This window comes from Pristiophorus japonicus, chromosome 4, assembly GCF_044704955.1.
Source record: "Pristiophorus japonicus isolate sPriJap1 chromosome 4, sPriJap1.hap1, whole genome shotgun sequence".
Lineage (NCBI taxonomy): Eukaryota > Metazoa > Chordata > Chondrichthyes > Pristiophoridae > Pristiophorus > Pristiophorus japonicus.
The window spans coordinates 311154502-311181382 of NC_091980.1; the positions used below are offsets into that span (position 1 = coordinate 311154502).

Consider the following 26881-nt stretch of genomic DNA (forward strand, 5'->3'; position numbering starts at 1 on the left):
AGATTACATTGGTCTGAAAGACAATAAATTTAGTCTAGAAATTAGGATGGGAATAGTGAAGAGTTAATTTTGTTGGGAAGGTTTCAAGTACTACTGGTTAAGAAAAAGCACAACAAAATGAGATACATTTAAAATAAAAAGTTAAATCTGATCTCTTTAAAAAAGGAAATAAAACTAAAAGGTTTGGAAACAATCTAGAAATACCTTCAGGGATCACGTCAAACTCCTGGGCAAGTGGGGAGCTATCTGCGAAAGTGTAAAAGGGACTTTGGAAAAGTTAAAATGTTAAAATGGCAGGCTTTAGCAGTTTAGAACAAAGGACAATATAAGTTGAACTTATGACTTCAGATACGGTGGTTAAAGAACCACAGAAAGTGAGACGTAATGGCCTTGAAACTGGAACCTTTGAGTTAACGGAAAGCAGCTTTCAAAGCCTACGTGCTCGACTCTGTTCTAGTTATGGAAAAGACATTTGAGATAACGGAAAGCAGGATTTAAAGTAAATCGGACAAGCTGTGGTACAGTACCTGGGACACAAAATATCCCAAGGAACTCGGGCCATGCCCAATGACAGGAAAGAGGCCATTAGTATCATGCCTCGACCAAAAACAGTCCGAGGGGTGTGTAAGGTACTGGGGCTCTTTAACTATTGCAGGAATTTTGTACCAACCGGGGCAATTGCAGAACCAATACAACAGCTAATGAAAGGGGCACAAATGCATGGGGATCGGATGAGACCCGTAGTTCACTACTCGACACAGCAGTCACCAATGGTTGCCGGTCTGTCCAGATGTGTGGCCGCACTGGATTGTGCCACTTGGGCAGTCAAAGTTAGTGAGCCTGTCATAATGACAGGAAAACTAATACTGCACACAAAACACATACTGGTGGAAATGCTAAATGGAAGACAGTCCTATTACCACATGATTGACTCAGATCAAGAGACTCATTTCAAGTGATGAAAGAAACTTGTAGAATATCCGGCATTAAGCAGAATTTTCACATCCCATATCAGCCCTAGAGTTCAGGGATGGTAGAGAGAATGAATCTGAACCTTAAAACCGCCTTGAGTGAGGCAATGAGGTTACCAGAAGGAATAGTGACAGGAGGAGCCGACTTAAGCCCCCTATGAGACAGAATCAGAAGGTATGTGAGGGAATTGAGTGAGCAGTTGACAGGTATGCGACAGGAGGTCTGGGAAAGGCAGAAGGAGGAGGACAAAGGCGGTGTGATAACCGCCTCGGCTATAATCCCCGAGGTGGGGGCGAAGGTAATGGTTAAGGAGAAACCAGGGTTTACACCTAGGTGGAGCAGGCCATATGAGGTATTAATCAGTGGAGATACATGAATATGAAAGGTAAGGGCCGATGAAAGCACTGGTCCCAGCTGAAAGAATATAAAGGTATGACAGGTGGACTTTTTAGAGGATTAGGATGGATATTTGCAATATTAGGGGTACTGGCTATAATAAAATGGATCTGGGAAAAGGGCACTTGCCCGGATAAACAGTGCAAACAATGCGGTTGAAATAGAAATGGTAAGACTTTAACTAAAAACCTGGAATATCCAGGATTTGTTTTATCAACAGAATATAAACGTGATCACCACCACCCTTCTGATTCTACAAGGCCAAGCTACAAGGCTGCCCCTAGAGGGCCCAGAAGCATATACCCACACCGGAGGGCACAACAACTACGTAAAGCAGCCTCTAGGGGGCGGCATCTGAATGTCAGGAGCGTTTATCTTGAAGCAAGAAGATAAGTGGGTCACAAAATGTTACCTGAATATTGTAAACCAGGGGAATTAACCTTGGGATAGCGCGTGGTAGTTAAACCTGGAACAGAAGTAATGCTGTTATTTGACAATGTGCAGCATGAAATGTTGCGTGTGAGCATAAATTTATCAGCCCTATACCTGCCAGAAAAGTTTAGCCCCAAGACTAAAGCATTGTACACACGATTGCTAGACACAATCCTGAGAATAGCTCGTGACACATCAGGAGCAAGGGAGTAACACAAGCAGCTGAGACACAAAGGAGGAAGACAGAGGAGATCTATAGGGAATGATGTATTAACTGTCCAGGGACCTCTCTAGTAGATGCACTAGATATACAGGCGATCCAGGCAGGTGTAGATAGTTTGAGGGGAACAATGGAGATACTAATGAGGAAACAGGCCAAGATAGGGATAGAATCTTCAGAGTTAGGATCTAAAACATGCAAAGTACTGCTAGGGGGTATATCCGTATTGGAAGGCCATGCACGAACAATTATCGAGGTAAATAAGCAGGAATGAGAAGACGATGCCAAGGACAGGAAAAGAGACACATGTCATGCCTATGGGCGATGGATGATCAGTCAGGTGAGACACAATATGGACCAGATACAAACAGAGTGAGTTCCAGATTGGATAAAGAGCACCCAGTTGAAAGAAATGGCACAGCACATTGGGCCATTAGACGCCTGCACCCTGAAAGGAATGACTCAGGTGTATGCGGATACAGGAGGATGTGAGGGGACACAAACATAATACAAGGGGAAGAGTACATCCGCGATGGACCAGTAGGAGATCAATTAGAATGGAAATACAAGGGGAATATCTTTATCCGGGCGCCGGAGAGAAGAAAGCCTAACTATATGCCCTCACCCAGTGGGAGCAAGGATAGCTGCGGGTTTGACAATACTACGGAAGGATGTGTCATCGGAATAAGCCCTGCCCGAACCGAACCCACACATTACACCTATCAAGGGCGAGGAGAATATTGTGTGGTAACTAGCCTGGGAACTTACGGTTACGGAGGCTTGACTTGTTAACATTACACTGCCTAATGTTTGCTTTACTCCCAGAGTGTCGGTGGCAGTGGGAAGATCACGCATGACGTATATACACACCAGGAAGACAATGACATGAAATATAAACGATGAGATTAAGCAAGATATTGATGATTACATGGAAGAGCAAGTACCACCAATTCCCCTGTTACTTGAAGATTTAACTGAGCTCAAAGGACTATTAAGAAATAACATTAAAAGGTATTATGAGCTAAAGGATAAAGGCAAAAGAACTGGACAGTGAAATAAAGGATAACCTGAAAAACCCGCCTTGGTACTTGAGATTATACATCCGTGGATAAGGATCCTTTCACATCCCCTCGTGGCAGTACAGATAGGAACAGCCTTGAGTTGGCTGGTGATGTTATGTAACAAGGCGAGGCTTACCCGAGTAAAGTTACAAGATGGGGATTAGAATGATATCCCATGTGTTAGTCCTAGTGCAGCTGATAGTGGTACTGATACTCCAGGGAGACTGTACAGGCAGATACAAGAGACGCAGAACAAAGACGTTGGCCAAGGCCCGTAACCAAGAACACAGACAGCCTTTGCTAGATCTATAAAGAGGGGTAATCAAACACAAAGACAGCATGAATACCTGATATGAGTCGTGAGTGTCCCAATCCTGATCAACGAAACCGAGGCGGGAGACACACATATCAAGACAGGATAAGGCAGGGAAAGGAAAATTGTTGTCCATGGTGGACATTTTTAAGGGCTGGTCACCTAAAGCCTACGCGGTCCTCAAATTGATGTGGCACCCAATTGTGATAATAATGGTAATGTTGGGGATATGTATCATGATCCAACTATATCTGATGTGTAAGATCAGAGGGATATACAACCGCGTGGTTCTAGCCGAACAGCAAACAGCCTTGTTAACTATGTAATGTAGGCATGATAGGGAGGCAAGTGACTTTGTAACGCGTTAGGGAAACAACTAAGACCCCCGAGCGTATGCACTGTATGTACAAAAACAAATATAAGCGGCCTGCCAATATCCCAGGGAAATGGTCAGGGGTAGTATGTAAAGACTCCGCAAAAGACAGCGATCCCAGGGATATGGACTTGATATCACCATTTCCAGCAGATGGCTCAGAACATATACGTGGTCAGCTGATTGTGTAGAAATAATCAGGGACCAACAGGAGGGACTGAAAAGGCAGATTACAAATCGTAATTACAATTCATAATTAATAATAATAATTGGGAGGTTTTTAAAATGGATCGCACAGCCCTGTTTCTCAGACTGTGGGAAGCATGTGTGCGATGCCTTCCACAGAGGAGCAGATGTTCCAATTCATAGACCAAAGACCTTGGGAGCTGGGCACAGACGCAGATAACATAGAATTTGAATTGTATAACAAGATAAGAGTTAAATAGAAACATAGAAACATAGAATCATAACACCATGTGTCCGGAATTACCAATTAAGGCAAATAGAAGCCAGATTGGAGGAACCACCCTGCCAATCAATCATGTATTAATCAATCAGCACGTATTAATTGTAACTTGCGTAATTGCGTAATGCTCTAATCTGAAACTGCATAAAGTAAGATGTCCCTGGCAGTATCTTCGAGCATTCCTCCAAGGATAGTTGCCCTGCCGGCTTGTATCTTTTATTAATAAAAAAAACACTTTAAGGCTAATGGACTCCGAGTGGTGGTTTGAAGTTAACCCTAACATGTACGTTTAGGTTAATAATGATAATAATAATAATTATAACATCTGCCGCTTATGAGTTGTATCAGTAGCTGTGACAGTACCTAGCAATGATCTCATGCCGTGTCGTGCTGTTGTTACCTTTTGCAGAAGAAGCTTTCGAAGAATCGGGCCGAGCAGAGGCGCACGGGTTGCAGCCCACCAGTGATGTGTGAGCTGAGCGACAGCGAGGAGCGGGCGCTGGCACTGGTGGGGACCCACCCCGGGTCGGGCACGCAAGCAGCAGCAGAACCTGATGTGATGCCACGTGAGTAAAGTATACGCCATTGCGTGATGTTAAGTCAATTGATGTCACACCCACTCATCTCCAAACAATTATATATGATAGATGATTGACAAAAGTGTTACGTAATTAATGAGGGGCTCATGAAAATCATTGCAATGCAGAATTTAGTTACAGTCATTAAATGTGATGATTTTGATAGCGGTACTGCTGTTCCCGTGCATATGCTGTGTGTAGCGTTTGAATCACCCTGTGACCCGAGCACCCACTTCTCCTCTAATAACCTCATTTATGTTTTGTAGCTCAGCCAGCAGCGCGGACCCTTGCAACACCACCGAGGCCAGGTGTGAATCCGGCAACAGCGGTGGATCGTGCTTCTGGTGGTGTGGAGCCCCGAATCTCGGCCGTGGGGCTGCAGGGCGCCTTCTCCGCTGACGACAGTGAGGAGTTGAAGGAGCCTGCAGCGTCATGACATCTAGTGCTCCTGCGGCCATGCCCTCCTCCACCGTGGAGGTTGTGGGCCCAAGCACCTTGCTGCAGGGCACCCCAAGTGTCTCCATGACGGCACGCACCCCTCGGACGTTGGTTCGACGCAGCAGGACTGCTCCATGAATGGCAGATCTGAGCGGGGACATGGTACGCTTGTCCAGGAGGAGTGTTGATATAGAAACATAGAAACATAGAAAATAGGTGCAGGAGTAGGCCATTCGGCCCTTCGAGCCTGCACCACCATTCAATAAGATCATGGCTGATCATTCACCTCAGTACCCCTTTCCTGCTTTCTCTCCATACCCCTTGATCCCTTTAGCCGTAAGGGCCATATCTAACTCCCTCTTGAATATATCCAATGAACTGGCATCAACAACTCTCTGCGGCAGGGAATTCCACAGGTTAACAACTCTCTGAGTGAAGAAGTTTCTCCTCATCTCAGTCCTAAATGGTCTACCCCTTATCCTAAGACTGTGTCCCCTGGTTTTGGACTTCCCCAACATCGGGAACATTCTTCCCGCATCTAACCTGTCCAGTCCCATCAGAATTTTATATGTTTCCATGAGATCCCCTCTCATCCTTCTAAACTCCAGTGAATACTGGCCCAGTCGATCCAGTCTCTCCTCATATGTGAGTCCTGCCATCCCGGGAATCAGTCTGGTCAACCTTCGGTGCACTCCCTCAATAGCAAGAATGTCCTTCCTCAGATTAGGAGACCAAAACTGAACACAATATTCCAGGTGAGGCCTCACTAAGGCCCTGTACAACTGTAGTAAGACCTCCCTGCTCCTATACTCAAATCCCCTAGCTATGAAGGCCAACATACCATTTGCCTTCTTCACCGCCTGCTGTATCTGCATGCCAACTTTCAATGACTGATGAACCATGACACCCAGGTCTCGTTGCACCTCCCCTTGTCCTAATCTGCCACCATTCAGATAATATTCTGCCTTCATGGTTTTGCCACCAAAGTGGATAACCTCACATATATCCACATTATACTGCATCTGCCATGCATTTGCCCACTCACCTAACCTGTCCAAGTCACCTTGGAGCCTCTTCACAGCTCACACCATCACCCAGCTTAGTGTCATCTGCAAACTTGGAGATATTACATTCAATTCCTTCATCTAAATCATTGATGTATATTGTAAATAGCTGGGATCCCAGCACTGAGCCCTGCGGCACCCCACTAGTCACTGCCTGCCATTCTGAAAAGGACCCGTTTATCCCGACTCTCTGCTTCCTATCTGCCAACCAATTCTCTATCCACGTCAGTACATTACCACCAATACCATGTGCTTTAATTTTGCACACCAATCTCTTGTGTGGGACCTTGTCAAAAGCCTTTTGAAAGTCCAAATACACCACATCCACTGGTTCTCCCTTGTCCACTCTACTAGTTACATCCTCAGAAAATTCCAGAAGATTTGTCAAGCATGATTTCCCTTTCGTAAATCCATGCTGACTTGGACCGATCCTGTCACTGCTTTCCAAATGCGCTGCTATTTCATCTTTAATAATTAATTCCAACATTTTCCCACTACTGATGTCAGGCGAACCAGTCTATAATTACCCGTTTTCTCTCTCCCTCCTTTTTTAAAAAGTGGTGTTACATTAGCTACCCTCCAGTCCATAGGAACTGATTCCGAGTCGATAGACTGTTGGCAAATGGTCACCAATGCATCCACTATTTCTAGGGCCACTTCCTTAAGTACTCTGGGGTGCAGATTATCAGGCCCCGGGGATTTATTGGCCTTCAATCCCATCAATTTCCCGAACACAATTTCCTGCCTAATAAGGATTTCCTTCAGTTCCTCCTTCTCACTAGACCCTCGGTCCCCGAGCATTTCTGGAAGGTTATTTGTGTCTTCCTTCATGAAGACAGAACTAAAGTATTTGGTCAACTGGTCTGCCATTTCTTTGTTCCCCATTATAAATTCACCTGATTCTGACTGCAAGGGACCTACGTTTGTCTTCACTAATCTTTTTCTCTTCACATATCTATCGAAGCTTTTTAAGTCAGTTTTTATGTTCCCAGCAAGCTTCCTCTCATACTCTATTTTGCCCCTCCTAATTAAACCCTTTGTCCTCCTCTGCTGAATTCTAAATTTCTCCCAGTCCTCAGGTTTGCTGCTTTTTCTGGCCTATTTATATGCCTCTTCCTTGGATTTAACACTATCCCTAATTTCCCTTGTTAGCAATGGTTGAGCCACCTTCCCCGTTTTATTTTTAGTCCAGACAGGGATGTACAATTGTTGAAGCTCATCCATGTGATCTTTAAATGTTTGCCATTGTTTATCCACTGTCAACTCTTTAAGTATCATTCGCCAGTCTATTCTAGCCAATTCACGTCTCATACCCTCGAAGTTACCTTTCCTTAAGTTCAGGACCCTAGTCTCTGAATTAACTGTGTCACTCTCCATCTTAATAAAAAATTCTACCATATTATGGTCACTCTTCCCCAAGGGGTTTTGCACAACAAGATTGCTAATTAGTCCCTTCTCATTACACATCACCCAGTCTAGGATGGCCAGCCCTCTCGTTGGTTCCTCGACATATTGGTCTAGAAAACCATCCCTAATACAGTCCAAGAAATCCTCCTCCACTGTATTGCTACCAGTTTGGTTAGCCCAATCAATATGTAGATTAAAGTCGCCCATGATAACTGCTGTATCTTTATTGCACGCATCCCTAATTTCTTGTTTGATGCTGTCCCCAATCTCACTGCTACTGTTTGGTGGTCTGTACACAACTCCCACTAGCGTTTTGTGCCCTTTGGTATTCCACAGCTCTACCCATACAGATTCCGCATCATCCAGGCTAATGTCCTTCCTTACTATTGCGTTAATTTCCTCTTTAACCAGCAACGCTACCCCATCTCCTTTTCCTTTCTGTCTATCCTTCCTGAATGTTGAATACCCCTGAATGTTGAGTTCCCAGCCTTGGTCACCCTGGAGCCATGTCTCCATGATGCCAATTATATCATATTCGTTAATTGCTGTCTACGCAGTTCATTCGTCCACCTTATTCCGAATACTCCACACATTGAGGCATAGAGCCTTCAGGCTTGTCTTTTTAATACACTTTACCCCTTTAGAATTTTGATGTAATGTGGCCCTTTTGATTTTTGCCTAGGATTTCTCTGCCCTCCATTTTACTTTTCTTCTTTCTATCTTTTGCTTCTGCCCCCATTCTATTTCCCTCTGTCTCCCTGCATAGGTTCCCATCCCCCTGCCATATTAGTTTAACCCCTCCCCAACAACACTAGCAAACACTTCCCCTAGGACATTGGTTCCGATCCTGCCCAGGTGCAGACTGTCCAGTTTGTACTGGTCCCACCTCCCCCAGAACCGGTTCCAATGTCCCAGGAATTTGATTTCCTCCCTTCTGCACCACTCCTCAAGCCACATATTCATCTGAGCTATCCTGCAATTCCTACTCTGACTAGCACGTGGCACTGGTAGCAATCCTGAAATTACTACCTTTGAGGTCCTACTTTTCAATTTAACTCCTCGCTCCCTAAATTCAGCTTGTGGGACCTCATCCCATGTGTTATCTATATCGTTGGTACCTATATGCACCACGGCAACTGGCTGTTCACCCTCCCCCTTCAAAATGTCCTGCAGCCGCTCCAAGACATCCTTGACCCTTGCACCAGGGAGGCAACATACCATCCTGGAGTCTCGATTGCGGCTGCAGAAACGTCTATCTATTCCCCTTACAATCGAATCCCCTAACACTACAGCTCTCCCACTCTTTTCCCTGTCCTCCTGTGCATCAGAGCCACCCATGGTGCTATGAACTTGGCTGCTGCTGCCCTCCCCTGATGAGTCATCTCCCCCAACAGTATCCAAAACGGTGTATCTGTTTTGGAGGGGGATGACCGCAGGGGACCCCTGCACTACCTTCCTTCCACTGCTCTTCCTGTTGGTCACCCATCTGGCTGTGTAACCTTTACCTGCGGTATGAACAACTCACTAAACGTGCTATTCACGACATCCTCAGCACCGCGGATGTCCAGAGTGAATCCACCCGCAGCTCCAGTGCCGCAATGCGGTCTGTCAGGAGCTGCATCAGGATACACTTCCCTCACATGTAGTCGTCAGGGACACTGGAAGTGTCCCTGAGTTCCCACATAGCACAGGAGGAGCATGACCCATGTCCGAGCTCACCTGCCATGACTTAACCCCTAGATTAACTTAATTTGGCAACAACAATGCTAAATGTTACCTACTGATAAAGGAAAAGAAGAAGAAAAACTGCTCACCAATCACCAGTCAATCACTGTGATGGCGCCCTTCGATTTCGTTCTACTTCTTTTTTGCCTTCTCTCTCTGATGCAGCTGTACCAGCTGGCTGCTCCCGCCTGTTGGGCCTTTTATAGGCCTCCCGACGGAGTACGTGCCGTAGATGGCAGAGGCCCTGGAGGTGATAGCCAGGAACACTGGTGGCAGAGGGCTCCCAGTGGTCCCGGAGCGCTGCACTGCACCCCAAGGTGCCGCACCCCTATTGCCAGCGACACATGCGAGCCAGGAGGAAGCTCTTGCTTCTGGCTCGGAGGACGTTCCCTCCTCGGACCGTCCTCTCCCATATCCGGCCAAACAGCGGATCTGCCGTCATCCCCCCCCCCCCAATGAAGAAGCACCTGAGGAGTTTCTCAACCAGGCGGCTTGGAGTCAGGAGGGGAAGGGGAAGGGGTAGAGGTGGGGAGGGGGTGGGAAAGGAAAGTGAGGTGCATGGCCGCAGGAGTTGCAGTTGTGACAGTATTGATGTCGCTTTTGTTGCGAGTGAATAAATGTTGGGAGCTTTGGAGGAAGGGGGAAGGGGAGGGGGGTACCTTGTTTTTTTGCATTGTGTTCTCTGTGTTAGTAGTCTTGTTGGAAATGTTAAAAATGTAATAAATGATATAAATTTTATAAATTTGTTGTGGGGTGGGGTGTTTTGTACAGTTCTCAGTATGAATTAATACACATATTATTATTTAATGTATTTTATGTCACATAACCTTGTTGCGCATTGTCTCAGGTAAGATCGCTTCTCCCGGTAAGTGCGTGGGGTGTAAGTTCTCGTCCTCCTCCTCAGTCTGTCACCTCTTTGTTTGGGCACATAATGCTCTTCAATAAACCCTCTGCCATCTCTAGTCTGCAGCATGTGCGTAGTCATCAGACAGGCTAAGAAATTACAGGCCCCGTTACACTATCAGCATTATACCTATTGTTCACAAACAGTAAATTTACCTACTAAAACATCTCAAATAAATTCAGTTCGTCCACAGTATGATATGTTTGTTCAGATGTTCAAATCACCTTAAAATAACTCCACACTACATCAAAACTCTCCAGAGCTTGAAGCAGCCTTTGATATGAAAAGCCCTCCAATTTACAAAATGGCGTCCAGACCGCTGGGTTTAGCTCAGGTGAGGGCGGCTTTTTCTCAGCGATCGTTTCGGCGAGCGTTATTTTTGGCGATATGTGGCCGAGATGCCGAAAGTAACGCTCGGCGATATTATGGCCGTTAGTTTCCATTTTTCTGAAGTTTACGGAAAAAACAAATGGGCAGCAGTATTATTAATTCTCGGCGTTAACTAAATGCCGAAAGTAACTGGGCGGTATGTGAGCGATGAATGGACGTCAGTTTCCATTTTGTGGCTAAATGGCCGATATCTGGGCGTTATACCTCAATCTCACGTTATCATCATCATATGTGTTCCCTCGAAACCAGGATGACTTGCTTCCACGCCAAAAAAAAGGATGAGTTCACAGGTGTTTCAATGAAGGACCCGAACTACATCCTGAAGGGTGGAAGACGCCTGTGCGTGGATTTTTTTAACATGGGCTGACTTGTGCACCAGCCACCGCACGGGCTTGACAGAGCGAGGTCTTGGTCCAGTGGCAAGGATTACCCAAGACTAACTGGAGACCAGCTCTGCTGCACGGACCTAGTGCGCGCACATATCGCACAGTGTGGGCTGGGCACGTGCGGCCCCTGGGCCCCGAATTCATGTCCCTCCACAGTCTCTCACCGCTCCTTCGCCCCGACCTCGCCGCTCCTGCTGTACCTGCCCACGCTCCAATCACCGACCTGGACCCTGCTGACGTCACTCTTCACAGCCGTCGCCCTCCTGCACCAGTTCCCGCTGTACCTTGCCGTGGTATGTTGCCACACTGTCTATGGCCGCCACTCACTGCTCCTTTTATGGCCCCGACCTGCCGCTGATGTTCCCTCGGGGCCTCCGCAGCGTTAAAATTGTAAGATTCCAAAATTCATCGCAACCCCCCAGTGTTTGGACTCATTGAAAAGGAAATTTGATTTGGGACTATTAAGCAGGAAGTTTGGGATCCTAAAATGCTTATGGAAGAAATCTATGAGTTTTAACCGAGGTTGGGATTTTTAAAAAGGTGCAGGTTGGGTCTGTGAGGAAAGGACCAGGGGTGGGTTCTATTGTGTTCCTAACACAGATGAGGTTAAAGTAACAGTGACCTCAGTCTTTATTATGACACTCCAGAGTGAGGAACAGGTCTTAGGGGCCGGCTTATATACAGTACCAAAATTCTCTGGACTCTGGGGAGGTACCAGCGGATTGGAAAGCAGCTAATGTAACGCCTCTGTTTAAAAAAGGGGGCAGACAAAAGGCAGCTAACTATAGGCCGGTTAGTTTAACATCTGTAGTGGGGAAAATGCTTGAAGCTATCATTAAGGAAGAAATAGCAGGACATCTAGATAGGAATAGTGCAACCAATCAGACGCAGCAATGATTCATGAAGGGAAAATCATGTTTAACTAATTTACTGGAATTCTTTGAGGATATAACGAGCATGGTGGATAGAGGTGTACCGATGGATGTGGTGTATTTAGATTTCCAAAAGGCATTCGATAAGGTGCCACACAAACGGTTACTGCTGAAGATAAAGGTACGCAGAGTCAGAGGAAATATATTAGCATGGATCGAGAATTGGCTGGCTAACAGAAAGCAGAGAGTCGGGATAAATGGGTCCTTTTCGGGTTGGAAATCGGTGGTTAGTAGTGTGCCACAGGGATCGGTGCTGGAACCACAACTGTTTACAATATACATAGATGACCTGGAAGAGGGGACAGAGTGTAGTGTAACAAAACTTGCAGATGACACAAAGATTAGTGGGAAAGCGGGTTGTGTAGAGGACACAGAGAGGCTGCAAAGAGATGCAGATATGTTAAGCGAATGGGCTAAGGTTTGGCAGATGGAATACAATGTCGGAAAATGTGAGGTCATCCACCTTGGAAAAAAAAACAGTAAAAGGGAATATTATTTGAATGGGGAGAAATTACAACATGCTGCGGTGCAGAGGGACCTGGGGGTCCTTGTGCATGAATCCCAAAAAGTTAGTTTGCAGGTGCAGCAGGTAATCAGGAAGGCGAATGGAATGTTGGCCTTCATTGCGAGAGGGATGGAGTACAAAAGCAGGGAGGTCCTGCTGCAGCTGTACATGGTATTGGTGAGGCCGCACCTGGAGTACTGCATGCAGTTTTGGTCACCTTACTTAAGGAAGGATATACTAGCTTTGGAGGGGGTACAGAGACGATTCACTAGGCTGATTCCGGAGATGAGGGGCTTACCTTATGATGATAGAAACATAGAAATATAGAAACATAGAAAATAGGTGCAGGAGTAGGCCATTCGGCCCTTCTAGCCTGCACCGCCATTCAATGAGTTCATGGCTGAACATGCAACTTCAGTACCCCATTCCTGCTTTCTCGCCATACCCCTTGATCCCCCTAGTAGTAAGGACTTCATTTAACTCCCTTCTGAATATATTTAGTGAATTGGCCTCAACAACTTTCTGTGGTAGAGAATTCCACAGGTTCACCACTCTCTGGGTGAAGAAGTTTCTCCTCATCTCGGTCCTAAATGGCTTACCCCTTATTCTTAGACTGTGACCCCTGGTTCTGGACTTCCCCAACATTGTGAAGATTCTTCCTGCATCTAACCTGTCTAAACCCATCAGAATTTTAAATGTTTCTATAAGGTCCCCTCTCATTCTTCTGAACTCCAATGAATACAAGCCCAGTTGATTTAGTCTTTCTTGATAGGTCAGTCCCGCCATCCCGGGAATCAGTCTGGTGAACCTTCTCTGCACTCCCTCAATAACAAGAATGTCCTTCCTCAGGTTAGGAGACCAAAACTGTACACAATACTCCAGGTGTGGCCTCACCAAGGCCCTGTACAACTGTAGCAACACCTCCCTGCCCCTGTACTCAAATCCTCTCGCTATGAAGGCCAACATGCCATTTGCTTTCTTAACCCCCTGCTGTACCTGCATGCCAACCTTCAATGACTGATGTACCATGACACCCAGGTCTCGTTGCACCTCCCCTTTTCCCAATCTGTCACCATTCAGATAATAGTCTGTCTCTCTGTTTTTACCACCAAAGTGGACAACCTCACATTTTTCCACATTATACTTCATCTGCCATGCATTTGCCCACTCACCTAACCAATCCAAGTCACTCTGCAGCCTCATAGCATCCTCCTCGCAGCTCACACTGCCACCTAACTTAGTGTCATCCGCAAATTTGGAGATACTACATTTAATCCCCTCGTCTAAATCATTAGTATACAATGTAAACAGCTGGGGCACCAGCACAGAACCTTGCGGTACCCCACTAGTCACCGCCTGCCATTCTGAAAAGTCTCCATTTACTCCTACTCTTTGCTTCCTGTCTGACAACCAGTTCTCAATCCATGTGCTTTAACTTTGCACATTAATCTCTTGTGTGGAACCTTGTCGAAAGCCTTCTGAAAGTCCAAATATACCACATCAAATGGTTCTCCCTTATCCACTCTACTGGAAACACCCTCAAAAAATTCCAGAAGATTTGTCAAGCATGATTTCCCTTTCACAAATCCATGCTGACTTGAACCTATCATGTCACCTCTTTCCAAATGCGCTGCTATGACATCCTTAATAATTGATTCCACCATCTTACCCACTACCGATGTCAGGCTGACTGGTCTATAATTCCCTGTTTTCTCTCTCTCTCCTTTTTTAAAAAGTGGGGTTACATTGGCTACACTCCACTCGATAGGAACTGATCCAGAGTCAATGGAATGTTGGAAAATGACTGTCAATGTATCCGCTATTTCCAAGGCCACCTCATTAAGTCTCTGGGATGCAGTCCATCAGGCCCTGGAGATTTATCGGCCTTCAATCCCATCAATTTCCCCAACAAAATTTCCTGACTAATAAGGATTTCCCTCAGTTCCTCCTCCTTACTAGACCCTCTGACCCTTCTTATATCCGGAATGTTGTTCGTGTCAATTGAGTAGATTGATTGAGTAGACTGGGTCTTTACTCGTTGGAGTTCAGAAGGATGAGGGGTGATCTTATGGAAACATTTAAAATAATGAAAGGGATAGACAAGATAGAGGCAGAGAGGTTGTTTCCACTAGTCGGGGAGACTAGAACTAGGGGGCACAGCCTCAAAATACGGGGGAGCCAATTTAAAACCAAATTGAGAAGGAATTTCTTCTCCCAGAGGGTTGTGAATCTGTGGAATTCTCTGCCCAGGGAAGCAGTTGAGGCTAGCTCATTGAATGTATTCAAATCACAGACAGATAGATTTTTAACCAATAAGGGAATTAAGGGTGATGGGGAGCGGGCGGGTAAGTGGAGCTGAGTCCACGGCCAGATCAGCCATGATCTTGTTGAGTGGCGGAGCAGGCTCGAGGGGCGAGATGGCCTACTCCTGTTCCTAATTCTTATGTTCTTATGTGCTCCCAAGGGATGCTGGGATCCCTTGGGACTTCATGGGATGAGCTCCCTGGTGGTGGAACATGCGAGTGCATGCTATACAGATACACAACATCACTCCCCCCCAAAGTCAAGGTGAAAACTATTTACAAGGTGAGGTGGTCGGGAGCCTTTCTTTCCCTGGTGGACCGCCTCGGTACAAATGTCTGTTCTGGTGTGTTGGCTGTGCCCTCGCTGGGCTAGCGTGTTGTTGGCCCTGCAGGGCTGTTGGGTGAGCCTGGCCTTGCTGGGCTGTTGGACGTGATGGGTTCAATTTCCTGGTCCGGCGTGGTGTCGTTGATTCTCTGGATGTGTATTGTGGCCTAGAAAAAGGTGGTGTCTACTGTGGGTTGTTCAGGGCAGTCTGTGAACCGCAGCCTCGTTTGGTCCAGGTGCTTTCTGCAAATTTGTCCATTGTCCAGTTTGATGACAAACACTTTACTCCCTTCTTTAGCTATCACCGTGCCCGCAATCCACTTGGGACCATGTCCATAGTTTAGCACATACACAGGGTCATTCAGATCAATTTCCCGTGACACAGTGGCGTGACCATCGTTTACATTTTGTTGCTGCCACCTGCTCTCTATCTGATCATGCAGGTTGGGGTGAACCAGCGAGAGTCTGGTTTTAAGTGTCCTTTTCATGAGTAGCTCAGCCGGGGGCACCCCTGTGAGCGAGTGGGGTCTCGTGCAGTAGCTGAGCAGTACTCGGGACAGGCGGGTTTGGAGTGAGCCTTCTGTGACTCGTTTAAGGCTCTGTTTGATTGTTTGTACTGCCCGCTCTGCCTGCCCATTGGAGGCTTGTTTCAATGGGGCCGAGGTGACATGTTTGATCCCATCGCGGGTCATGAATTCTTTAAATTCGGCATTGGTGAAACATGGCCCGTTGTCACTGACCAGTACGTCAGGCAGGCCGTGGGTGGCAAACATGGGCCTCAGGCTTTCAATGGTGGCAGTGGCAGTCCTTCTTGACATTATTTCACGTTCAATCCATTTTGAAAAAGCATCCACCACCACCAGGAACATTTTACCGAGAAACGGGCCCGCATAGTCGACATGGATCCTCGACCATGGTCTGGAGGGCCAGGACCACAAACTTAGTGGTGCCTCTCTGGGCGTGTTGCTCAACTGAGCACATACGCTGCATTGCCGTACACAGGACTCTAAATCAGAGTCGATACCGGGCCACCACACGTGGGATCTGGCTATCGCTTTCATCATTACTATTCCCGGGTGTGTGCTGTGGAGATCCGAAATGAACGTCTCCCTGCCCTTTTTTTGCTAGCACTACGCGGTTACCCCACAACAGGCAGTCTGCCTGAATGGACACTCGTCCTTTCGCCACAGGAACGGCTTGATTGGCTCTTGCATTTCAACGGGGATGCTGGCCCAGCTCCCATGCAGTACACAGTTTTTTACTAAGGACAGCAGAGGATCTTGACTGGTCCAAGTCCTAATCTGGTGGGCCGTGACAGGTGATTTATCATTTTCAAACGCTTCCATGACCATCAACAAGTCTGCGGGCTGCGCCACCATCAACAAGTTTGCAGGCTGCACCATTTCCACCCCCGTGGTGGGCAATGGTAGCCAACTGAGAGCATCCGCACAGTTCTCGGTGCCTGGCCTATGGCGGATGGTATAGTTATACGCTGATAGCGCGAGTGCCCACCTTTGTATGCGGGCTGAGGCATTAGTATTTATCCCCTTGTTTTCAGCGAACAGGGATATGAGGGGCTTGTGATCGGTTTCCAGCTCAAACTTGAGGCCAAACAGGTATTGATGCATTTTCTTTACCCTGAACACACACGCTAATGCCTTTTTCTCAATCATGCTGTAGGCCCTCTCGGCCTTCGATAAGCTCCTGGAAGCATAGGCGACAGGTTGCAACTTCCCCGCAACATTAGCTTGTTGTAATACACGCCCGACTCCGTACGACGACGCATCACATGCTAGCACAAGTCTTTTACACGGGTTATACAATACAAGCAGTTTGTTGGAGCATAAAATGTTTCTAGTTTTCTCAAAAGCAATTACTTGTCTTTTTTTCCCATATCCAGTTCTCACCTTTACGCAATAACACATTTGGGGCTCTAAGAGGGTGCTTAACCCCGGTAGGAAGTTCTCAAAATAGTTGAGGAGTCCCAGGAACGACCGCAGCTCCGTGATGTTCTGTGGCCTGGGCGCAATCCTGATAGCCTCTGTCATGGCGTCTGTGGGCCCAATGCCGTCCTCCATGATCTCTCTCCCCAAAAACTCCACTTCTGTTGCCATGAAGACACATTTCGACCTCTTCAGCCGCAGCCCTACGCGATCCAGTCGCTGGAGGACCTCCTCCAGGTTTTGTAGGTGCTCGACTGTGTCCCGATCTGTGACCAATATGTTATTCTGAAAGACCAACGTGTGTGATACCGACTTGAGTAGGCTCTCCATGTTTCTCTGGAAGATCGCTGCAGCCGACAGAATTCCAAACAGGCATCTGTTGTAGATGAGCAGTCCCTTGTGCGTGTTGATGCAGGTGAGGCCCTTCGAAGACTCCTCCAGCTCCTGCGTCATGTAGGCTGAAGTCAGGTCAAGCTTGGTGAATGTCTTGCCTCCTGCCAGCGTTGCAAATAGGTCATCTGCCTTAGGTAGCGAGTATTGGTCCTGTAGCGAGAAACGATTAATAGTTACTTTATAATCGCCGCAAATCCTGACCATGCCATCACTTTTGAGTACTGGAACAATCGGGCTGGCCCATTCACTGAATTACACTGGGGAGATGATGCCCTCGCGTTGCAGCCTGTCCAGCTCGATTTCCACCCTCTCCCTCATCATGTGAGGTACCGCTCGCGCCTTGTGGTGAATGGGTCGTGCCTCTGGGACCAAGTGGATCTGCACCTTCGCCCCGGAAAAGTTTCCAATGCCTGGCTCAAAAAGGGAAGGAAATTTGTTAAGAACCTGGGTACATGAGGCCTCATCGACATGTGATAGCGATCGGATGTCATCCCAGTTCCAGCAGATTTTGCCCAGCCAGCTCCTTCCAAGCAGTGTGGGGCCATCGCCTGGGACAATCTAGAGTGGCAGTTCATGCACCATGCCCTCGTAGGTGACCTTGACCATGGCGCTGCCCAGGACAGTGATAATCTTTTTGGTGTACGTTCTCAGTTTCGTGTGGATGGGGCTCAGGGCTGGTCTGAATGCCTTGTTGCACCACAGTCTCTCAAACATCTTTTTACTCATGATGGATTGGCTAGCGCCAGTGTCCAGTTCCATGGCTACGGGTAAGCCATTCAATTTTACGTTTAGCATTATAGGTGGACATTTCGTCGAAAATGTGTGCACCCCATGTACTTCAGCATCTGCCTCCTCTCTCTGAGGCTCAAAATTGCTTTGATCCACCATGGACCGATCTTTCTCTGCCACATGGTGGTTAGCAGGTTTTGCAGAGCTTGTAGCTCGTCTGCAAGCTCGTTGGTGGTGCCCCATTGTTCCATAGCTCTTGCAAACATACCCTTTGAAGCGGCATGAATAGGCTGAATGGAAGCCTCCACAACGCCAACAAGGTGTGAATGGCCTTGCATTCATCCTTTGTTGCGGACTCTGAGTCATCTGGGTCAGCTGAGACCTGCTGGCAGTTGCAGACTCATGGGTTCTGCCCTGTACATTTCTGCTCGCAAACACAGTTCCAGTTAATTTATGAACATTGCTAGCACTTGTGTGTTGAGAGATTTGTTTGGTATTATCACTGGTGGACATAAACGCCTGTGTTATCGCAATGGCCTTACTAAGGGTTGGTGTCTCTGCAGTCAAAGGTTTTTGTAGAGTGGTCTCGTGGCCAATGCCCAGTACAAAAAAGTTTCTGAGCATTTGCTCCAGGTAGCCATCAAACTCACATTGTCCTGCAAGTCACCTTAGCTTGGCGACATAGCTCACCACTTCCTGACCTTCAGATCGCTGGCACGTGTAGAACCGATACCTCACCATCAGCACGCTCTCCCTCGGGTTAAGATGCTCCCGAAGCAGTGTACACAGCTCCTCATATGACTTATCTGTGGGTTTCACCGGAGCCAGAAGATTCTTCATGAGGCTGTAGGTCGGTGCCCCGCAGACTGTGAGGAGGACTGCTCTCCTTTTTGCAGCACTTCCTTCTCTGTCCAGCTTGTTGGCTTCAAAGTACTGGTCTAGCCAATCGACATAGGCTTCCCAGTCCTCACCCTCCGAGAACTTCTCCAGGATGCCCACACTTTGCTGCTTCTTTGCATTGGATTCGTGTACTCGTCGCCAGTTATTGTGTTCCTAACACAGATGAGGCTGCACACAGGGAGGTTAAAGTAACAGTGACCTCAGTCTTTAATAAGACACTCCAGAGTGAGGAACAGGCTTTAGGGGCCGGCTTATATACAGTGCTCCCAAGGGATGCTGGGATCCCTTGGGACTTCCGGGGATGAGCTCCCTGGTCGCGGAACATGGGAGTGCATGCTTTACAGATACACAACAGGTTCAACCTCTGAAAAGCCAGTTTGGATATTTGAGCTAATCAAGCTGTCTGGTGATATTGGAGCTAATCAAATTGTCCGGGGAACTGTTTACCCTCAAAACCTGCCCCCGAGAAGACATTTACATTTCTACAATCAATGCAAGGAAGTACCATTTAAATCCAAACAGCGAACCCATCTAATATGTCCTTACTATACAGTAAAAATTCACACGAGGCCCATACTTGAGAGAAGGTCACTCTATGACCAGTAACCTTTATTAGCCAGCACTGAAGTGATGAAGGTGGGTGGAGCTTCCCCTTTTATACCTGAAAGTCCAGGTTAGGAGCGTCTCCCACAAGTTCACCACCTAGTGGTCAATTTTCTCACGCTGTACGACTTAGGTCAGTTTATACATGGGTTACAATGACAGTTAAATACATGACATCACCTCCCCCCCCCCCAAAGTCTTATTGGGATCACAGGTTAAGTCTCTCTGGTGGTTTACGCTCCCTTGTAGAACGCCTGAGTTGGGGCTCCGGTTGTTGGGCGCTGGCCTGAGTGTCTGCTGTTTGCGGTGCCTCAGGCCTGTCCGGACTGCCCAACAGTGACTGGGCTCTCCTCCACTTGGTTCCGGTGTTAGGTCACCTGTGTGGAGTAAACTCTACATCGTGTTCTTCCTCTGCTTCTTCTATGGGGTTGCTGAACCTCCTTTTAGTTTGATCCACGTGTTTGCGGCAGATTTGTCCATTGGTAAGTTTAACTACCAGAATCCTATTTCCCTCTTTGGCAATCACAGTGCCTGCGAGCCATTTGGGCCCTGCAGCGTAGTTGAGGACAAAGACAGGGTCATTGACATCAATACATCGCGCCCTCGCATTCCTGTCATGGTAGTCACATTGTGATTGGCGCCTGCTCTCAACAATTTCTTTCATATTAGGGTGTATAAGGGATAACCTGGTTTTGAGCGTCCTTTTCATTAGCAGCTCTGTGGGTGGGACCCCTGTGAGCGAGTGTGGTCGGGATCTATTGGCCAACAGGAGGCATGGTAAGCGGCTTTGTAGGGAACCCCCTTGGATTCTGAGCATTCCCTGTTTGATTATCTGCACTGCTCGTTCCGCCTGGCCGTTTGAGGCCGGCTTGAATAGTGCTGTTCTGACATGGTTGATACCATTTCCTGCCATGAAGTCCTGGAATTCAATGCTTGTAAAGCACGGGCCATTGTCGCTGACCAAGATGTCCGGTAGACCATTGGCGGCGAACATTGCCCGTAGACTTTCTTCCATGGCAGAGGATGTGCTTGAATTGAGAATCTCACACTCAATCCATTTGGAGTAGGCGTCTACTACAACCAAAAACATTTTCCCCATGAAAGGACCTGCATAGTCCACATGGGTGCGTGACCATGGCTTGGCGGGCCAGGGCCAGGACCAGGGGCTAAGGGGGGCCTCCCTGGGCGCATTGCCCAGCTGGGCACACGTGTTGCACCTGCGAACACAAAGTTCCAGGTCTGCATCTATCCCTGGCCACCAAACATGTGACCTGGCAATTGCCGTCATCATGACAATACCCGGGTGCTCATTGTGGAGTTCTCTGATGAACATCTCTCTGCCCATCTGGGGCATGACTACTCGGTTTCCCCACAGTAGGCAATCGGCCTGAATTGAGAGTTCATCCTTGCGCCTGTGAAATGGTTTGAATTCCTCAGGGCATGCCCTGTACGTGGCTGCCCAGTCCCCATTCAGGACACATTTCTTGACTAAAGACAGTAGCAGGTCTCTATTTGTCCAGACTTTAATCTGACGGGCTGTCACTGGTGAGCCTTCGCTTTCGAAAGCTTCAACAGCCATGACCATCTCAACAGCATGCTCGGTTGCCCCCTCGGTGGTGGCTAGTGGGAGCCTGCTGAGTGTATCGGTGCAGTTTTCAGTGCCCGGTCTGTGCAGAATTGTATAGTCATAGGCGCCGAACGTGAGTGCCCACCTCTGTATGCGGGCCGATGCATTTGCATTTATGGCCTTGTTGTCGCCCAAGAGGGACATTAGAGGTTTGTGATCTGTCTCCAGCTCAAATTTCCTGCCAAACAGGTACTGGTGCATTTTTTTTACAGCATATACACTTGCAAGCGCTTCCTTTTCTACCATCCCATAGCCCCTTTCTGCCTGGGACAGACTTCTGGAGGCATAAGCTACCGGCTGTAACTGACCATTGGCATTAACATGCTGCAACACAAACCCGACCCCATAGGACGACGCATCGCATGTTAACACAAGTTTCTTACATGGATCATATAGCGTTAACAGATTGTTGGAGTATAACAAATTGCGTGCTCTATTAAAAGCCCTTTCCTGGCTGTCCCCCCAGACCCATTCGCGACCTTTGCGTAGAAGCATGTGTAGCGGCTCTAGCAGCGTGCTCAATTTGGGAAGAAAGTTACCAAAATAGTTCGGGAGCCCCAGGAACGAACGCAGCTCCGTTGTGTTACGGGGTCTGGGTGCTCTCTGGTTCGCTTCTGTTTTGGATGCAGTAGGTCTGATCCCGTCTGCTGCTACCCTCATCCCCAGGAATCCTACCTCTGGAGCTAGGAAGACGCACTTCGCCTTTTTCAGTTGCAGCCCTACCCGGTCCAGTCTGCGTAGCACCTCCTCCAGGTTGTGGAGCTGTTCTTCAGTATCGCGACCCGTGATGCGGATGTCGTCTTGAAAAACTACCGTCCCTGGAATCGACTTTCCATATTTCGTTGGAAGATCGCGGCGGCCGAGCGAATCCCAAATGGACATCTGTTGTACTCAAACAACCCCTTGTGTGTCGTGATGGTGGTCAGCTTCTTCGACTCACTCGCCAGCTCCTGGGTCATGTAAGCTGAGGTCAGGTCCAATTTTGAAAAAAGTTTGCCACCTATTAGCGTCACAAAGAGGTCCTCCGCTCTCGGTAGCGGGTACTGGTCTTGGAGTGACACCCGATTGATGGTGGCCTTGTAATCGCCACATATCCTGACCGACCCATCCACCTTGAGCACCGGCACAATCGGGCTCGCCCAGTCACTGAACTCGACTGGCGAGATGATGCCTTCCCTCAGCAGGCGGTCCAATTCGCCTTCTATCTTTTCCCGCATCACGTACGGCACCGCTCTGGCCTTGTGGTGTACTGGCCTGGCGTCCGGGTTTATGTGAATCACTACCTTGGCCCCCATGAAAGTGCTGATGCCGGGTTGAAATAGTGAGTCAAATTTGTCCAGGATCTGTGAGCATGATACTCGCTCCACAGAAGAAATTGCATTGACATCGCCCCATTTCCAGTTCATGACAGCAAGCCAACTCCTCCCCAGCAGTGCGGGACCGTCCCCTGGGACAATCCAAAGTGGCAATCTGTTCCCCGAATCTTTGTGGGTCACGACTACCGTGGCGCTGCCTAGCACCGGAATGATCTCCTTTGTGTAAGTCCGTAGCTGTGCATCAATTGGCAATAATTTTGGCCTCCTGGCCTTGGACGCCCACAACTTGTCGAACTGTTTAATACTCATCAGGGACTGGCTGGCCCCCGTGTCTAGCTCCATTAATACTGGGATGCCATTGAGGAGCACTTTCATCATTATCGGTGGCGTCCTGGTGTATGAACTGTATATGTGCTCCACATGAACTCGCTGAACTTCAGCTTCCAGCGATTTCCCCCAGAGTCCATTTGGACTCGTAGGGCTTACATCGGGCCCGTCCTCCTCGTACATCAACCTGGCTGCAGGCTTCCTGCACATACGCGCCAAGTGACCGCTGACGTTGCAGTTTCTGCAGGTATATTGCTGATACCTGCAAGCTCTGGCTGTGTGTTTGCCTCCACACCTCCAGCATGAGCCGTTGTTGGAATCAAAAGGTCCATTACCAGTCAATCGTCTCTGACTATCTCTGTAACTGTCCTTAAACGCACCATTAACAGGTGTCGATGGCCCCATTACTGGCCGCATTGTCCCTTGCGATGGCATGAATCGCCATTCAGCTAGCCATTGTCTCTGTTGAATTCCCGCTTTGGGTTCGACTACATGCTCGGGCATGTCCGATTGCCCCTGTCTGCCTGGAGAACTGTGTGCCGCATTAACAATGTTGACTCCTGTCCATTTGTTGCATTTAAACCAAGATTTTTGTCAAACATCATTCTGGTCTCTTCCTCCCCTGAGATAAATGACTGGGCCATCAAAGCCGCCATTTCCAGGGTCAAGTCTTTGGTCTCAATCAGTTTCCTGAAAACCCCAGCGTGATCGATGCCTTCAATAAAAAAGTTTCGCAGCATCTCCGCTCTGCATGCATCTGGGAACTTACATAGGCTCGCCAGTCGCCGGAGGTCTGCCACGAAGTCTGGAACGCTTTGCCCTTCTTGCCGCCGGTGCGTGTAAAACCGGTGTCTCGCCATGTGCATGCTGCTCGCCGGTTTAAGGTGTTCCCCGATCAACTTACTGAGCTCTTCAAAAGTCTTGTCCACCGGCTTCTCTGGCGCTAGAAGGTCCTTCATCAGGGAGTAGGTCCTGGATCCACAAACCGTCAGGAGATGAGCCCTGCGTTTGTCGGCCGAATCCTGTCCCGGCCATTCCTTAGAGAACTTTGCTGTAGTCTCTCAATAAAATCATCCCAATCATCACCAATACAGTACCTCTCGTCTGTGCTGCTAGTGGCCATGCTCGCGTGGTTTAAATCCCAGTTTCTCGTCGCCAATGATATGTCCTTACTATACAGTATAAATGCACACGAGGCCCATACTAGAGAGAAGGTCACTCTGTGATCAGTTACCTTTATTAGCACTGAAGTGATGAAGGTGGGTGGAGCTTCCCCTTTTATACCTGAAAGTCCAGATTAGGAGTGTCTCCCACAAGTTCACCACCTAGTGGTCAGTGTTCTCACGGTGTACAACTTAGGTCAGCTTATACATGGGTTACAATGATCGTTAAATACATGACACCATCCAACACATGCATAATGCTAATCACCTTTCTGGCCTGCATAGAAAGCTCGGACCCAGGCAGACAACTCGACACCAGAAACTAACTTTAACAATTGCGACTCAAAACCAAAGGATAATTTCAACAATTGACAAAAGCTCAGAAAAGTCTATCAGCGCCAGATTAAAACACGTAATCAAGTTTCAGTTAGCTGCGCAGCAAAATTTCAACAAAAGAAACGTTAGATTTGGCACAAAGATTAAGTAGCCTCTCAGAGTATAATTAAGGGCCTATTGTACTAAGAGAACTATCTCTATTCTGCCCATCATAGAAAGAACTTTTCTGACCAAGCACTTCGGAACAACAAGATCGAGAGCACACGGCGAGAAAACACAGGAAGAAACATCACGACATGGGAGAAAAGAACTCGCTCCCAACTGGCTTCACAACCCAGCAGAGGTCTTCTACCACGACCAGGGTACGGCAAGGCAAACCGGCTGTAACCAAAGAACCCTGAAACCGCGAAACAGCCCTAGCTGTCAAAGGAAAGGATCTGGAGAGCACGAATCCCTGGAGCTCTAGAGTTTGACCTAGTTAGAGAGTGAGTGGGAGCTGGGAGGTATTTCTGTTGTGTTCATCACCTGTAATAAAGTATTCCCCATTGTTGAGAACCTTTTTGTAAGATTTTACAGTTTTATTAGTGTTATTTGCTTTCTTGAATAAAACCCAAACTTTCTTTGTACAAGTCTGCTGCACTTTATCACACCCTCATTAATAAATCCAAGCTTGAGACCCAGAGAGTGGGAGCGACTCGAAACCGCTCTGGGTCAGGAAGGCAAGCTGACAGGCTGACCACCCCCGACAGAATGGACGTTAAGTGGGTGGTATCATAGAAACATAGAAACATAGAAAATAGGTGCAGGAGTAGGCCATTCGGCCCTTCAAGCCTGCACCGCCATTCAATGAGTTCATGGCTGAACATGCAACTTCAGTACCCCATTCCTGCTTTCTCGCCATACCCCTTGATCCCCCTAGTAGTAAGGACTACATCTAACTCCTTTTTGAATATATTTAGTGAATTGGCCTCAACAACTTTCTGTGGTAGAGAATTCCACAGGTTCACCACTCTCTGGGTGAAGAAGTTTCTCCTCATCTCGGTCCTAAATGGCTTACCCCTTATCCTTAGGCTGTGACCCCTGGTTCTGGACTTCCCCAACATTGGGAACATTCTTCCAGCATCTAACCTGTCTAAACCCGTCAGAATTTTAAACGTTTCTATGAGGTCCCCTCTCATTCTTCTGAACTCCAGTGAATACAAGCCCAGTTGATCCAGTCTTTCTTGATAGGTCAGTCCCGCCATCCCGGGAATCAGTCTGGTGAACCTTCGCTGCACTCCCTCAATAGCAATATCGATGCAAAACTTATCGGGCCAGACTTTCGGCCTCATTGTCGTCGATTTTCTCGGCGTTACAGCTGATTTTTCGCCCGGCGAGAGTTTCCAGATAAGTTTTTGAGCGTTATCTCCCACACCCGAAGTCGCCTGCCGGGACCAAACCGCCCGCATGCTACGCCGAGAACAATCGCCAGGGAGTAAGTTTGGGCTCAATCGCCAACGTCCAGATCGCCGACAGACCCGCCCTGTAAACGCAGCTTAAACAGGGCGGTAAGGGGGGGGCCTGCAAAGGAAGGTCAGTGAAAGGCTCTTTAATTATATTTTTTTATTTTAACACGGCGATTAGCATTAAAACTGACTTGGGAATGCTTCGTACGTGTTTACTTTTTTAATTAATTTTTTCAAAAGTTTCCCCCCCTCCCTAGGCCCAACCGTAGCCTCGGACTAAATTTTAAATACTTACCGTCTGTTAGCGTGAATGTTTTCTCAGAAGAATCACTCAACACTCAGAGTCGGTTCCAACGCCAATGCGGCTCAGCGGGGAGGAAGTCTCAGGACTGGATCCAGGCTTCTCTCCACCGAACAATGGATTTTTATATGTTTCACAACAGTTTACTACAGTTACTCAGCCCATTACGGCTGGACACAATCCAACCATAACGATTATAGATTACATATAGGTTCCTTTAACCCAATAGAATTCCCCTGATACCTCAGGAACTGCATGTTCAGTTTTGTCAGCTCGGGCTGATTAATGACCTTGTTATAGGAGATAGGTTCTCTCCTTATCTCTCTCTTCCTCGGGAAATCACTGGTTCATTATTCTTATCTTGTATCCAAGGCATTCCTGGTAGTGGGCCTCACAGGGTCATTGCTTGGTCAGGCCTAGTTCATTACTTGACTAACGGGGTTCCCATCATGCTTGGGCAGCCATTTTATATGTGGCCGCATTAAACTTATATGAGTTTAGATATATTCAGCAGGTGCCTAATGCCTAGTGTTTTGATATATTCAGCAGGTGCCTAATGCCTACAACAATTCCCTCCTTTCGGTAAAGGGACTAGTCCTCGACCCCCT

General features: G+C 47.7%; 1 long non-coding RNA gene across 1 annotated transcript; it reads left to right on the forward strand.

The window, feature by feature from the left end:
* The first annotated feature begins 4409 nt into the window (after window positions 1–4409).
* LOC139262407 (uncharacterized) lies at window positions 4410–25131 on the forward strand. Its single transcript, XR_011592965.1, has 3 exons — window positions 4410–4516; window positions 4643–4799; window positions 24743–25131. It is a non-coding gene; the product is annotated as an uncharacterized lncRNA (long non-coding RNA).
* The last annotated feature ends 1750 nt before the right edge of the window (window positions 25132–26881 follow it).